At 31.8% G+C, this 15,262-nt stretch overlaps 1 protein-coding gene and 1 long non-coding RNA gene across 2 annotated transcripts in view; both read left to right on the top strand.

The window, feature by feature from the left end:
- LOC143079818 (von Willebrand factor D and EGF domain-containing protein-like) overlaps positions 1-15,262 on the top strand; it is a 115,468-nt gene that overhangs the window by 42,388 nt on the left and 57,818 nt on the right. The window lies entirely within an intron of this gene.
- Positions 864-3,485, top strand: LOC143078177 (uncharacterized). The gene is made up of 3 exons (XR_012979089.1): positions 864-1,527; positions 2,242-2,368; positions 3,396-3,485. It is a non-coding gene; the product is annotated as an uncharacterized LOC143078177 (long non-coding RNA).

Here is a 15,262-nt window from a genome sequence, read left to right as displayed (position 1 = left end):
ATTTCCATTCTAATTTTTATACATTGCCATAGCTTCCTGTACATGCTGTATGGCCTTCAACAATGAGTTAGACTTATACCGCATAGTAAGCTGTAATAAGGCTCTGAAATAAAGAATTTAAAAAGAAAACTAAAAGCAGTGATTAATGTACAAAAAAATAAATGAAAAAACAGATATAACAGACATTTATCTAGGTTTATTTGGTCTAATATTGTATAACAAATGTATATTTAAGATATGATATATTTGAAATCCTACATGTGGCTTCCCATTATTTTTGGTTCTCATGTGATTATAAAAGAACAAGGAGGATTGTACCTGGGAATTTTGATGACATTGACATTAAGTTTCTAGGAAAAAAATAGTCTAGGGACATAAGTTGCTGACATCAGACTATGCTAGTAAATTCTGTAACCATGGACATTTTACACAATAAGTTAACACAACCATGACTAGTCTACTATTATTTGTCTGTCTGGACACATTTAACAAGACTAATTTATCTTTTAAATATGAAAGACACTGTAATGAACATATATGTCATGTATAGATGCTAAATAATATTCAGTCAATTTCAGAGGAATTACTGTGGATTCATTTGTGTTTTTAGTGGGTTCCAATTTTCATGGATTAAGGAAAATTTGCATGTTTGTGGATGTTTAATTGCATGGTTTGGCCAATGTGTGCTTAGTGATGATACAATTCTATAGAAATTTGTTACTTGCTGAATGTTTAATTTTTGTTGTTTACCTGTACATACGAAATCAATGAAAATTAGTATCCAAAGAATAATAATGAATCAACAGTACATGCAGTATATTGAAACAGAGACATCAATTTTACAATAATCTTTTATTAGGTACCATGCGTGATGCTACAGATGTATTTAGATATGAATCACATTCATTGAAAAACTCATCTATACCTAACAACCATTACTTGGAAGAAGAAGATATGACCACCATAACCATGTGGCATTTGCTAGGATGTTGTCTGTTCTAGAGGATGTGTGGATAAAAAAGCCAGCATCATTAGGAAATGTGATATATTGCACCTCTTAAAGAACATATTAAAGTATACAGTACATGTATAGCTTAACTAGAGATCCCATGCTTTTGTGTCTTTCACTACTATTGGAGAATTTTCAATGTGGGATAATATTTGATTAATTGAATTGCAAAACATTTTATTTCCTTTCTGGTTTATTAATGGTGGAAATTAATTAAACAGAATTGTATATTTTATTAGGAATGAGCTAATTGAAAACTGTTTCTTGGTCTTTTTCATATTTCTCTTATAAATATCTGCAAATTTAAAAAACATAATATGTGATAGTTTACTGAAAGTTTTATCTCCTTAGATGCTATGACATGGAGAATTTCGTTATTATATTCTTCAACTTTGTACTTCATTTAACCCTTTAAGGGAAAATGGTAGTATTACATTTTCCCAGAATTAGGTTGGCCTTTTGTGTACCCAAGACAGGTGGAGGAAGTCAAATTAGAAGAGCTGTGATTGGATGTAAGGGTACAATTATTTTTTTTATTTATCTATGAATAACTACAGTGTGTAAATTTACCATATAAATTTTAAAACCTATTGAAATATTTTCTAGAGAATTATTCGAAAAGGCTTCCAAAATTTCATAAATTTGGTGCAAAATGACGGTGGGCATGGATAACATAAACAAGCTCCGTTGGAAATTGGTCATGATACTATTTGGCTTCAATTTTCAGAATACAGTAATAAAGTACTAACACCACACATAACTGTTTTATCCAGGTTTTTATTATAAAAACTGGTAAATTTAGAAAATGTTAGTAAATTTGTCGCCTATGGCAGAATAAATAGTACCGTTTTCCCTTAAAGTTTTTTATTTTGATCATCACTGATGAGTCCTATGTAGAGAAAATATGCACCTCTGGTGTACAAAAAAATATAAACGTGATAAACCAGCTTTTATTTCTCAAACTTGATTTGTGGTAAAATTAAGCCATTTCTAGCATGTCTTGCTAAAGAAGTTTGCATTGATTTATTTTTGTGATTACAGATTTTCTATAAAAAAATATTTATTTGTACTAGGAAAGATCTTTTTTTTTTTTAAATATTCGCAACAATTAATATTCACCTTGTTCATGTTGTTATTCTACACTTAAAAGTTGCAAAACATATTGCATGGTGCAAAAAATAGTTGGGTTACAACTTACAGTAATATTTATTAAATATATATGTTTATTACAGAATTGGTAATAACAGTGAAATATTCCTAAAAAGAAATTTATAAGGAAGTAACGTGCAAACCAACAAAGTACCTGACATGGTGGACCTTCAAGAGTTGAAGATGTGGTGTAAGTGAACCTTTTTTCAGGTATTTATCCTCAATATTATTATATAGATAAAGATATTCAAAACTGTAAAAGGCAAAAATGTTCAGCAAAGTACATTTAGGATCCACAATTAGGTTTGATGACCAAAATTTTAAATTGACTTTTTCTGGAGAATTGCCTTTTAAAGACAATTTTTCACAATTTCAATTTGTTCATTTATTAAAAAAGAAGATGTGGTATGATTGCCAATAAGATTACTCTCCACAAGAGGCTTAATGACACAGAAGCTAACAACTATAGGTCACAGCACAGCCTTCAACAATGAGCAAAGCCTGGACCTCATAGTCCGCTATAAAAGGCCCAGAAATAACAAATGTAGAACAATTCAAACAAGAAAACTAACAGCCTAATTTATGTACAAAAAAATGAATGAAAAACAAATATATTTGTAACGCTTAAACAAACCACAACCAATTAATTACAGGCTCATGACTCATGACTTGGGACAGGCACATACATACAGAATTTGGAGGGGTTAAACATGTTGGCGGGATTCCAACTCTCCCCCAAACCTAACAGTACAAAATACTAATAGAACGAACTATATAGAAATCAGTTAAAAAAGACTAAAAGCATCAGATGGATACAAATAAAAACAGAGTGGATCAATGTGGCCGAGTACTTGTATATTCCAATAACAAAATTAAGATTCTGATCTGAGAGTACTCACAGTTACTGCGACTAATTTGCTTAGTTTTAAAAATCTTCTCCTTTGAACTTGCTGAATTAATTTCAGCCAAACTTCAACGGAATGAGTTTCAGAGTGTCTATAGTATACATTTTGTATTTCATTTCCTTGTATGTCAAATAACTTATCCACAATGGCTAAAATGGAACATAATGGTTAAATGTATTTTTTTGCAGTACAATGTAGGTACAAATTGTGACTGCAGCAGACTGAATTTAGTTTCTAACTTTTCTCCAAAAATTATAGATGTACTGAATACTTAAATCTGACAGAAATTTTTTTTTAATAGATTATGTATAAAATGTTATTATATTTTTCAGTATCTGAAATTATGGGTTTATGAATTTGAACAGCTTTTAATATACCAGCAGTTCCAACAGCATGGTTCCTGCAATCCAAAAAAAGAGGTATTCCTCTAATAGGTTTTCTTGGAAATTCATAAGATTTTTTGTTTAATGGTGTCGTTGCACTTGCTTTACTTTTCTTCCAGCATCTAAAAGAAGGAATTTCCTTTTTCATTAATTTACATTTATCTTGAAGAGTACATTGTATAAATCTCACATCTCTATATTTTCATAATCAAATTTTTTTTGGTGGAACTTTGTATCAAAAACATCTGTTAGGTTTTGGTCTTAAATCTAATTATTGCATACTTCCTACTTAAATGAAGGGCCCAGAATAAAACCCAAAGATCTTATCTTATTTTGTTGTTGTCTTGTATAGTGGCGCAGCAAAACATAATGATCTATTTTATAACTTGCCTGTTGATGAAAAGTTTATATTTTTATTCAGAACTGAAGAACTACATGAGGAAGTTGCTAAAACCTGCTTTAATATTTTATGTATGAGAACAAATTTCTTATTTGTATATAGCTAAATCTTAAATATATATAGTTTTAAAATTATGTAAAATATTGTTTACCGGTAATTAATTGTTTGATATTATCTCATAATTCATAATAGAATGGCACTTGTTTGTGTTTTATTAATTAAGCTAAATGTTATTTTACTGTTTTAGTTTTAATATATGAGAAACTTTAAAAAGAAAAAACAAGATCACAAAAATATTCACCAATTTTATTGAAAAATATGATAATGGCTATTTAGATGGAAGCGTTGGTTGTATATATTGATGTTGGGATGTTTTAAGCGTTTTCTAGGCGCATAATTGAATTCAGTCAATTCATGGCAATTGATTAGTAATACTTAATTAACAAACAAAAAAATTACATTTTCTTTCAGTATGTTATCAGTTAGCTTTAATATAAATTATGGCAACTATATTCATTGAACTATTAATCATGTTAATTCAGTAGTTAGTTTTGTTTATAATCAGATGTACATGAGTAGAGAAAGTGTTTAGATTCTGATTTCTGTGCTTTCAGATAGGTACAAACCTGCTAGTATAAAAACCTGCAAAAGAACAAAGTACAGAACAGCGTTGTAACCACAGATGGGATTCATTTAATTGTTTACTTAGTCTTTTAATTAATTGATAAATTAGATGTTTAATTCTAATATATAATAGTTCATGCAAATAAGAATGCTCTTCCAAAAAACTTGGTGTGTTGTAGTTGGTTATGGAAATACAAATTGTCTTTGAATAGTTAGTCCCTTCCTGTCCAAATCTATTTTATTGGGTCAATCAGCTCGACAGATATTATTGTCAACTTTTTTTAACTAGTTTATTGTGAATTCTATTTTCTCACATTAATTAAGTTTGTTTTAAACTAGTTCATTGCATTAAAAGTTAATGTATTGTATTTTAATACGTATATTGGAATTACGTTGTCGTTGTCCTATTAAGAGTGAAGACATTTGGTTTTTCCACAATTACTTTAGTAAATAAAGTAAATAGAAATTTATGAAAATTAAACACAATGTTTATGAGACAAAAAAAGGATGGTTGGGATTGATTTTAGGAGTTTTGGACCTAACAATTAGGAATAAGGGGCCAAAAAGGGCCAATTAAGCATTTTTCTTGGTTTTTCGCACAATAACTTTAGTATAAGTAAATAGAAATCTATGAAACTTAAACAAAGGTTTAGGACCACAAAAGGAAGGTTAAGATTGATTTTGAAAACTTTGGTCACAATAGTTTAGGAATTAGGGGCCAAAAGGGTCATTAACATAACTTAGTTTGATTTTAACAAAAAATGAATTCTTTAGGTTCTTTGATATGCTGAATTTAATTTTGTATTTAGATTTTTATTTTTTTTATCCTGTTTTCAAATTGGTCTACATTAAGGTCCAAAGGGTCTAAAATTAAATTTGATTTTTGGGCTCTGTTATCAAATTGGTTCACATAGAAGTCTATAGGGTCCAAATTTGAACTTTATTTGGTTTCATCAAAAATTGAATTCTTGTGGTTCTTTTATAAGCTGAATCTAACCATGTATTTAGATTTTGGACCATAAAAAGTAAATGTCCAATTCAAAATTTTTAAGTTCTTATTAAACCACATTCATTCTGTGTCAACTATTTAATCACATTCCAAATTCAGAGTTGTATTTAATAGGCATGATTGTTGTGTCCATACTTGCCCCAACTTTTCAGGGTTTGGTCTCTGCGGTTGCATAAATCTGCACCCTGCAGAGCATTTTTTATTATTTACGAGTTTGTCATGTTAATTTTTATCTCTAAGAGATAAAAATTTACACTTAAGAGATAAACATTTACAGTAAAATAGATAAAGACTGAGTAAATTTTTAATTATTTATTAAAAACTTGAATCATATTCATGATATTAAAGTCCTAAAAACTATACTTATTGAATAATGCCTTATTTCACTTTCAATTAAGCAGCTCCCTTGAAAAGTTGATCTGTTACTGTAAGTTTAAATAGAGTCCCCCATGAAATGATGTCCCATGGACAAAATTTCACAGATATGACCTATGAAATTTGGTCCAGGACATAATTTTATTATAAAATATTGTCCATTTCTATGTAAAAGTGTCCCTTTCTATTGTGACCTTCATTAGACATTTTTTCATAGTGAAATCATGTCCATATTGTATAAAAGTCTTGTCTAATACCAAAAAAAAATTATTTAACAAAAAAATTTAAGACAAAATTGACATTTGTTTTTGTAATAATATACAATAGGACTGGAATCTATGAATTGTTTTAATATCTTTGAATTGTCCTTTTTAACAAGACCAATAATGTCAGGAATAATATTCATAAATGCCTGATTGCCGTTTCTTCTTGCACATACGTTTCAGTCTTGGAGGCGTCACCACTTGTTTCAATTTGTCCTTATGAATTACAAGTTTTAATGTTTTCTCTTGTGTTTTTTTGTCAACATGTATATAATACATTTCATTGTTTTTAATTTGAAACTGCTTTGCCTTCCTTCTAAATGATCTTCTTTAATTATTATTAAACTCTGGAGGGTATTGACCATCACACACATAATTATACAGCTGTTTATATTCATCACTTTCCATTTTGTTCACATCAGTGTTGTCTTTATTTAAATTTCAATTATGATTTAACTAATTGATTAAAACATTTCAATGATTTCTAAATTATTTCCCTTCTTTAGGGACAGAAAAAAATAGCTACACTATGAAATATTGTCCTTTGTGACATATTTTTATAAAGCATCCATGAAATTATGTCCAAGTACTAGGGACAATTTTTCACTAAGGGAGACACTATATTATAGTTTACAAATGTGATATTCTGTCCCATGAACAAAATTTCACAGATGAACTGTGAAATAATGTTCTAGAGGACACAATTTCATGGGACACCTTTTTGGCTTACATTACCACATAAAAAAAAAAAATTGAAATATTTAGTATAAAAAAAAAAATTGTTGGTTATGTCAATCAGTACTTATTAGTATCAGTTTTTATGCATAGGTGAAGAATTTTGAAATGAGAATTTATATATTTGTTTTATATGCCTATTTATGGAAGGTATTGTGGTAATTTTGCATAGGTACTAATAATGTCTGTACCAAAAATCTGTAGTACTGGAAATATACTTCAGTACTATTTTGTTGCTCTAAAATTATTGTAATATTTAGCAACCTGTATTTTACAGTACTTGATTTGTACTTGAAAATTTGATAGTTATTTTATTTTACTATATGACTTTAAATTATTTGTTTTCATATTGGTAAAATCATAGGAAACACTCTTTGATAAAACATATTCACTGTGAAAAAAAGATGTATTAACTGTAATCAAGAAACAATCATTGTATATTATCTATGTGTTTGTGTGCCACTGAAAAGTATTTGTATGGTTATTTATCAAGTCAAATATAGAGTTATCTCCCATATGAAAAACAGTTTTTCCATAATCACATAGAAAAATCAAAGTATTGATTGGAGTCAAAGTGAAAATGTATTAGTTCAAAGACTCAGTAGGTTAATCTCAACCCATAGAGTTTACATGCAAACAATGTTCCCTGAATGAAAACAGGTCAACTAGATCCTTAAGGAGGCTAGAGGGTACCAAAATGAAAGCAAAATTTTAAACATTTCTTTTTTTCATTACAAATTTTAATTATTTCACTATAAGTTGTTTCTTTATGTTATTGTACAAAAATCAACCAATAAAACTGATTAGTTTTGGCCCCAGATGACTATATGTTTATTTCATTGAAAAAGCTCCAAATTATCTCCCTTGTTATTTTTTTCAAATAAGCTGTACTTTAACAAAACAATGAACTAAACAACTGTAAAATTTAAGCAATGTCTGTAATATTTTATTTTGATATTACTCTTTTTCTCTCCTATTATAATAGTTCAACAGAAAAAGTATCTGAACAAAAAAGCAAGTTTCGTTCAAGGCAGATTGTGAGCTTAAATGAATGGTAACCCAATTTTTATACGCCCGTCTTTTAGACAGGACGTATTATGGTATACTGTTGTCCGTCTGTCCGTCCGTCATCCACACCTCGGACAATAACTCAAAAACACTTTCACCAATTTCCATGAAACTTTAATGAATTGTTTATATCTATTGATGTAAGCTCCCTTTCAATTTTTTAAATTTCAGATTTTAAGTTTTGGATTTATGGGGCTTTATTCATAAAAAAAGGGGGAATTTTAAAGAGCAATGGGCGTATCATGCGCTAAAGCGCAGCCCTTTATTTTATTTTAATTTTCTATTAAGTAAATGATAAAGTTCATTTATAGAAGAAAAAAAGCGAAATCTTATATTTAAAAGTTATACCTGTGAGCCCACTTCAAAAGGATGTTCAATATTACTGTAGATGGAATTGCTGCAGGCCTGTGTTTTTGTGTATTCAGCTCTTTTGATTATTCATTGTACTGGTTTACATATTGTCTGTCATTTTTATTGTCATAATTCGTGATACCTAGTTTCACATTAAAGCTATCAAAACAATTTCTATATTTTATCGTATATAAGAATTCAAAACACAGTCGGGCTAAATTTAGCATCAAACTTGAAAGTTCTTATTTGCCTAATTTGGTATATATCAATATCTATTTTATTGAGTAGAGCTAACAATATCTTATCATTCTATCAGCTTTTCTCTCCCAGTATTTCAATATTCAGTTAGTTTTTCCATTATTTTACATATTTCTTCTTTAATGCTAAGATCATGATACAGATAAATGACATGATCAAATGATCAATATATTTATATGCATTGTTATATAGATTCATGAATGTTAATTATTTAAATCATCATACTAATATTGCATTCTATTGTTTATTGTATTATGCATTATATGCACTTGCAATAAAGACAGTTTAAATTTCTAATTGTTTGTATTTTCCAGTCAACCAGCCATAGGTTATCTGTATTCAAATACACATCAGTCAGACATTATTGGTCACACATACCATTATTCAAAGTTGCAAGTCAAGCATTCAACCATCATTCCCCCAACCCAACAAACACTCTATTGTATCAACACATCCAATAAAAAAATATGTATTATTTGATGTTCCAATACATTTCCATGTGTCAAAAATTATTGGTGGCCAAGGTTTCTTGGTCAAACTGATAGATTTTTGTGTTTTGGTTTGGTTTTCAAATACTATAAATAGCAATATGTAAGCTATAGAAAAGAAGATTTGGTATGATTGCCAATGAGACAACTCTCCATAAAAGACCAAATGACACAGAAATTAAAATCAATTGGTCAACATATGGCCTTCAACAATGAACAAAGCCCATACCGCATAGTCCGCTGTAAAAGGTCCTGAAATGATAAATGTAAAACAATTCAAACGAGAAAACTAATGGCCTAATTTATAGGTACAACAATAGACAGTAAGTTGATGGGCGAGACGTTTCAGCATGGGCACTCTTGTTTAGTTTGATTTTAGCTTGGAACATTGCCAAAGATGTCGAGTTATGGATATTCGGTAGAAACTACAGGAAACCCTGTGTAAAAAGAGGGGGCAGTTATATACCACTACATGGCTGAGGCATATAAAAGACAGAACTGTATACAGACAAATTTGACAGAAAAAAAGTGATATCAGATGCTGAAAGGGAAGCATTGACTGGTTTTGCCATGTCTGCTATATGGACAATTGGTCAATGACATATTTAGTTATAAAGGTGGCAAAATATATTCTTGTTATAGCTGAGAACTTAGTCTAGTATAAAAAAAAAAGAAGATGTTGTATAAATACCAATGAGACAACTCTCCACAAGAGACCAAATGACACAAAAATTACAACTGTAGGTCAATGTATGGCCTTCAACCATGAGCCAATCCCATACCACATAATCGGGTATAAAAGTCCACGAAATGACTATGTTAAAAAATATCAAATAATAAAACTAGTCTAAAACTATTGACTATGATTATTTGTGACAGACTCAACCGTTAAAATTCTATTGACTTTCTGTTTAGACAGTAACACAATTAAGTGGACTAGTTCGTTGTTGGCTTAAGCAAGAACGTATATATGTTAGTTATACATTGGCTTAAGATATACTTACAATGGGAAGAACATGTGACACCTATATCTGTGAAAACTAACAATGCACAATTCAGGGTACTTTTAATTCGAAAGTTCGTTTTTCTGTTCATTTTCAAACTTACAGTATTAACAGTGAGTATTGCACTACTTTCATGTGAATGAAAAATGTTGAAATTTTCCAGTTTGAAAGCACAACCTGTTCATGACAACTAAGTAGCTAGACTTTGAACATCTTAAAGTTTTTTTCACATAACTATTGGTTGTAGTTGTAACTTGTATATATATGTGGTATTATTGACTGAGGGTATAATATGTATAAGGATTCAGAGGCGGATCTAGGGGGGCAGGGGGCCCGGGTCCCCCCTTTTGGAAAACATTTGGTTGCTTAAATAGGGAATCAATGAAGCGTCTGAGGCAGTTAGTGGACCCCCACTTGTGAAAATTTCTTGATTCGGTCCGCCACTGGGATTATACATGTATTTTCTATTCTATGGAGTGGTACTTACTGAGTATTTTTACTGGTACATATGCTTTGTAGAATTTATAATGGTTTTGTCCATTTTTTTTAATAAAGCAATCATTATTTATTATATCAACCGGTTTTGTTTGTTGGCAACCTCAAATAGCTAAAGCACCAAACAGCAGATTCACTGTTACAGTCTTTAAGAGAGAAAAATAAAAACAAAATTGACAATAGCAATAAGTCATCTAAAAATTAAAGAAATAAGTAAAAAGCTGCATCGGTTATGATCACGACTAACCTCTCTAAACAGTTTTTCGTTTTACCTGCGTTGCAATCGTTTTAGTAACCAATACTGAGCTTGATTGATTACGTCCAGTGGCAAATATGTCATTCATGTCCAGGACGTGAAACCATTCACGATGACTACAATTAATAGGTAGGATATGTAATCGCAAGCGTACTCCGTCCTGGTGTACAAAAACCTATTAAGGACCAGTGGCAAATATTTCATTCATGTTCAGGACGAGAACAAATTTACAATGAAAACATTAGGTAGGACATGTAACCGCTAGACTCTGTCCTGTGTGTCCAACAGCATATTTAGGTCCAGTGGCAAATATTTCATCCATGTACAGGACGAGGACAAATTAGCAGTGCGGGATACGATAGGTTGGTCACAGGACTATGTCAACCTGTCCAATTAACTGGATGGAAAAAAATATTTTCACTGCTTCTACTAGACGAAATCCTTATGTAAGTTGGTCTGCAGCTTGGTAATGTTAAAGCCAGTAAATAAGTACACCCGCCGTGAATATTTGTTAGCACTGTATCCGTATCACAATGTTTCAAAGACATTTTGTTTATTAACTATGTTGTCCGCTGTCTCGATAATATATATATATATATATTATAAGAAAAAGCACTGTGTAAGCCTGTACCCAATCGTTTATATATATATATATAGTAGACCACACGAGTGAAGCTTAGGTGGTCGTGTGGTCTAGCGGGACGGCTGCAGTGCAGGCGATTTGGTGTCACGATATCTCAGTAGCATGGGTTTGAATCCCCGGTGAGGGAAGAAAAAAAAATTGCGAAAGCAAATTTACAGATTTAACATTGTTGGGTTGATATTAAGACGAGTTGTATATACATAATGTACACAGCCATGTATCACCATCATGGCTGATTATCCGATGGATACATCTGTTGTAGAGTTGTCACTGACTCAGACGTACTTGTATTACATATTTTTTTTATAGGAAATAGCCTCCTGTATCCCTCCACTAGAATGATTTCGATTCAAAAAAATGGAATAATACTTTCTAGGAGAAAAAAAAACAATCTTTATACCCTTAAAGCTTTAGTTAGAGCACCGTGTCTGTCTGTATTTCCGTTTGAACGGTATTTTTCCAATACAAAAGAATCATGTTTCAATGATTTGGAAAAATATATATACATGTATACAGCTATGCGACACCTGTATCACGTTTGTTTCAATCATTTTAAACATGTAATTGCAGTTACTTGTATGACTCGTACGTAATATATATTTACTTATCGGTCCTTTAACAGTACTTTCGTCTGTACTATTGTTTTTGTCTGTTTGTCTTTTAATTTTAGCCATGGCGATGTCATTTTATTTTCAATCTATGAGTTTGACGAGGTTCTTTGACTCTCCCTCTGGTATCTTTCGTACCTCTTTCATACTATACATGTAAAACAAGTATACAAGCAGATATCATAAAAGAACCAGAATCAATGCATACAGACTGTATATAATGTATATAATAACCATATATAATACTTACAGACTGTTACTAAAAACACAGACAATACTTACAGACTATAACTAAGAACCAAATACAATACTTACAGACTGTTACAAAGAACCAAATACAATACTTACAGACTGTAACAAAGAACCACAGACAATACTTACAGACTGTAACAAACAACCAAATACAATACTTACAGACTGTTACTAAGAACCAAATACAATACTTACAGACTGTTACTAAGAACCACAGACAATACTTACAGACTGTATCTTAGAACCCAAGACAATACTTACAGACTGTATCTAAGAACCATAGGCAATACATACAGACTGTATCTAAGAACCATAGGCAATACTTACAGATTGTATCTAAGAGCAACAGACAATACTTACAGACTGTAGTACGAACCACAGGCAATACTTAAGGCATGTATCTTAGAACCACAGACAATACTTACAGACTGTATCTAAGAACCACATGCAAAACTTATCATGCTTATGGCATGTATCTAAGAATAACAGACAATACTTACAGACTGTATCTGAGAACCGCAGACACTACTTACAGACTTAATCTAAGAATCTCAGGCAATACTAACAGACTGTATCTAAGAACCACAGACAATACATACAGACTGTATCTAAGAACCACAGACAATACTTACGGACTGTATCTAAGAACCACAGACAATAGTTACGGACTGTATCTAAGAACCACAGGCAATTCTTACGGCATGTATCTAAGAACCACAGACAATACTTACGGACTGTATCTAAGAACCACAGGCAATACGTACGACATGTATCTTAGAACCACAGACAATACTTACGGACTGTATCTAAGAACCACAGACAATACTTATGGACTGTATCTAAGAACCACAGGCAATACTTACGGCATGTATCTAAGAACCACAGACAATACTTACAGACTGTATCTAAGAACCATAGACAATACTTATGGCATGTATCTAAGAACCACAGACAATACTTACGGACTGTATCTAAGAACCGCAGGCAATACTTACGGCATGTATCTAAGAACCACAGACAATACGAACAGACTGTATCTAAGAACCATAGACAATATTTATGGCACGTATCTAAGCATGCTAAGAACCACAGACAATACTTATGGACTGTATCTAAGACCCACAGGCAATACTTTCGGCATGTATCTAAGAACCAGACAATACTTACAGACTGTATCTAAGAACCATAGGCAATACTTACAGAATGTATCTAAGAACCACAGACAATACTTACGGACTGTATCTAAGAACCACAGACAATACTTACGGACTGTATCTAAGAACCACAGACAATACTTACGGACTGTATCTAAGAACCACAGGCAATAGTTACGGCATGTATCTTAGAACCACAGACAATACTTACAGACTGTATCTAAGAACCACATGCAAAACTTATCATGCTTATGGCATGTATCTAAGAATAACAGACAATACTTACAGACTGTATCTAAGAACCACATGCAAAACTTATCATGCTTATGGCATGTATCTAAGAATAACAGACAATACTTACAGACTGTATCTAAGAACCGCAGACACTACTTACAGACTTAATCTAAGAATCTCAGGCAATACTAACAGACTGTATCTAAGAACCACAGACAATACATACAGACTGTATCTAAGAACCACAGACAATACTTACGGACTGTATCTAAGAACCACAGACAATAGTTACGGACTGTATCTAAGAACCACAGGCAATTCTTACGGCATGTATCTAAGAACCACAGACAATACTTACGGACTGTATCTAAGAACCACAGGCAATACGTACGACATGTATCTTAGAACCACAGACAATAATTACGGACTGTATCTAAGAACCACAGACAATACTTATGGACTGTATCTAAGAACCACAGGCAATACTTACGGCATGTATCTAAGAACCACAGACAATACTTACAGACTGTATCTAAGAACCATAGACAATACTTATGGCATGTATCTAAGAACCACAGAAATACTTACGGACTGTATCTAAGAACCACAGACAATACTTACAGACTGTATCTAAGAACCATAGACAATACTTATGGCATGTATCTAAGAACCACAGACAATACTTACGGACTGTATCTAAGAACCACAGGCAATACTTACGGCATGTATCTAAGAACCACAGACAATACGAACAGACTGTATCTAAGAACCATAGACAATATTTATGGCACGTATCTAAGCATGCTAAGAACCACAGACAATGCTTATGGACTGTATCTAAGACCCACAGGCAATACTTTCGGCATGTATCTAAGAACCAGACAATACTTACAGACTGTATCTAAGAACCATAGACAATACTTATGGCATATATCTAAGAACCACAGACAATACTTACGGACTGTATCTAAGAACCACAGGCAATACTTACGGCATGTATCTAAGAACCACAGAAATACTTACGGACTGTATCTAAGAACCACAGACAATACTTACAGACTGTATCTAAGAACCATAGACAATACTTATGGCATGTATCTAAGAACCAGACAATACTTACAGACTGTATCTAAGAACCATAGGCAATACTTACAGAATGTATCTTAGAACCACAGACAATACTTACGGACTGTATCTAAGAACCACAGACAATACTTACGGACTGTATCTAAGAACCACAGGCAATACTTACGGCATGTATCTAAGAACCACAGGCAATACTTACAGCATATATCTAAGAACCACAGACAATACTTACGGACTGTATCTAAGAACCACAGGCAATACGTACGGCATGTATCTAAGAACCACAGACAATACTTACGGACTGTATCTAAGAACCACAGACAATACTTACAGACTGTATCTAAGAACCATAGGCAATACTTACAGAATGTATCTTAGAACCACAGACAATACTTACGGACTGTATCTAAGAACCACAGACAATACTTACAGAATGTATCTTAGAACCACAGACAATACTTACGGACTGTATCTAAGAACCACAGACAATACTTACGGACTGTATCTAAAAAA

Source organism: Mytilus galloprovincialis, chromosome 6 (genome assembly GCF_965363235.1).
Source record: "Mytilus galloprovincialis chromosome 6, xbMytGall1.hap1.1, whole genome shotgun sequence".
Taxonomy (NCBI): domain Eukaryota; kingdom Metazoa; phylum Mollusca; class Bivalvia; order Mytilida; family Mytilidae; genus Mytilus; species Mytilus galloprovincialis.
This window is presented reverse-complemented; position numbering and strand designations above follow the sequence as displayed.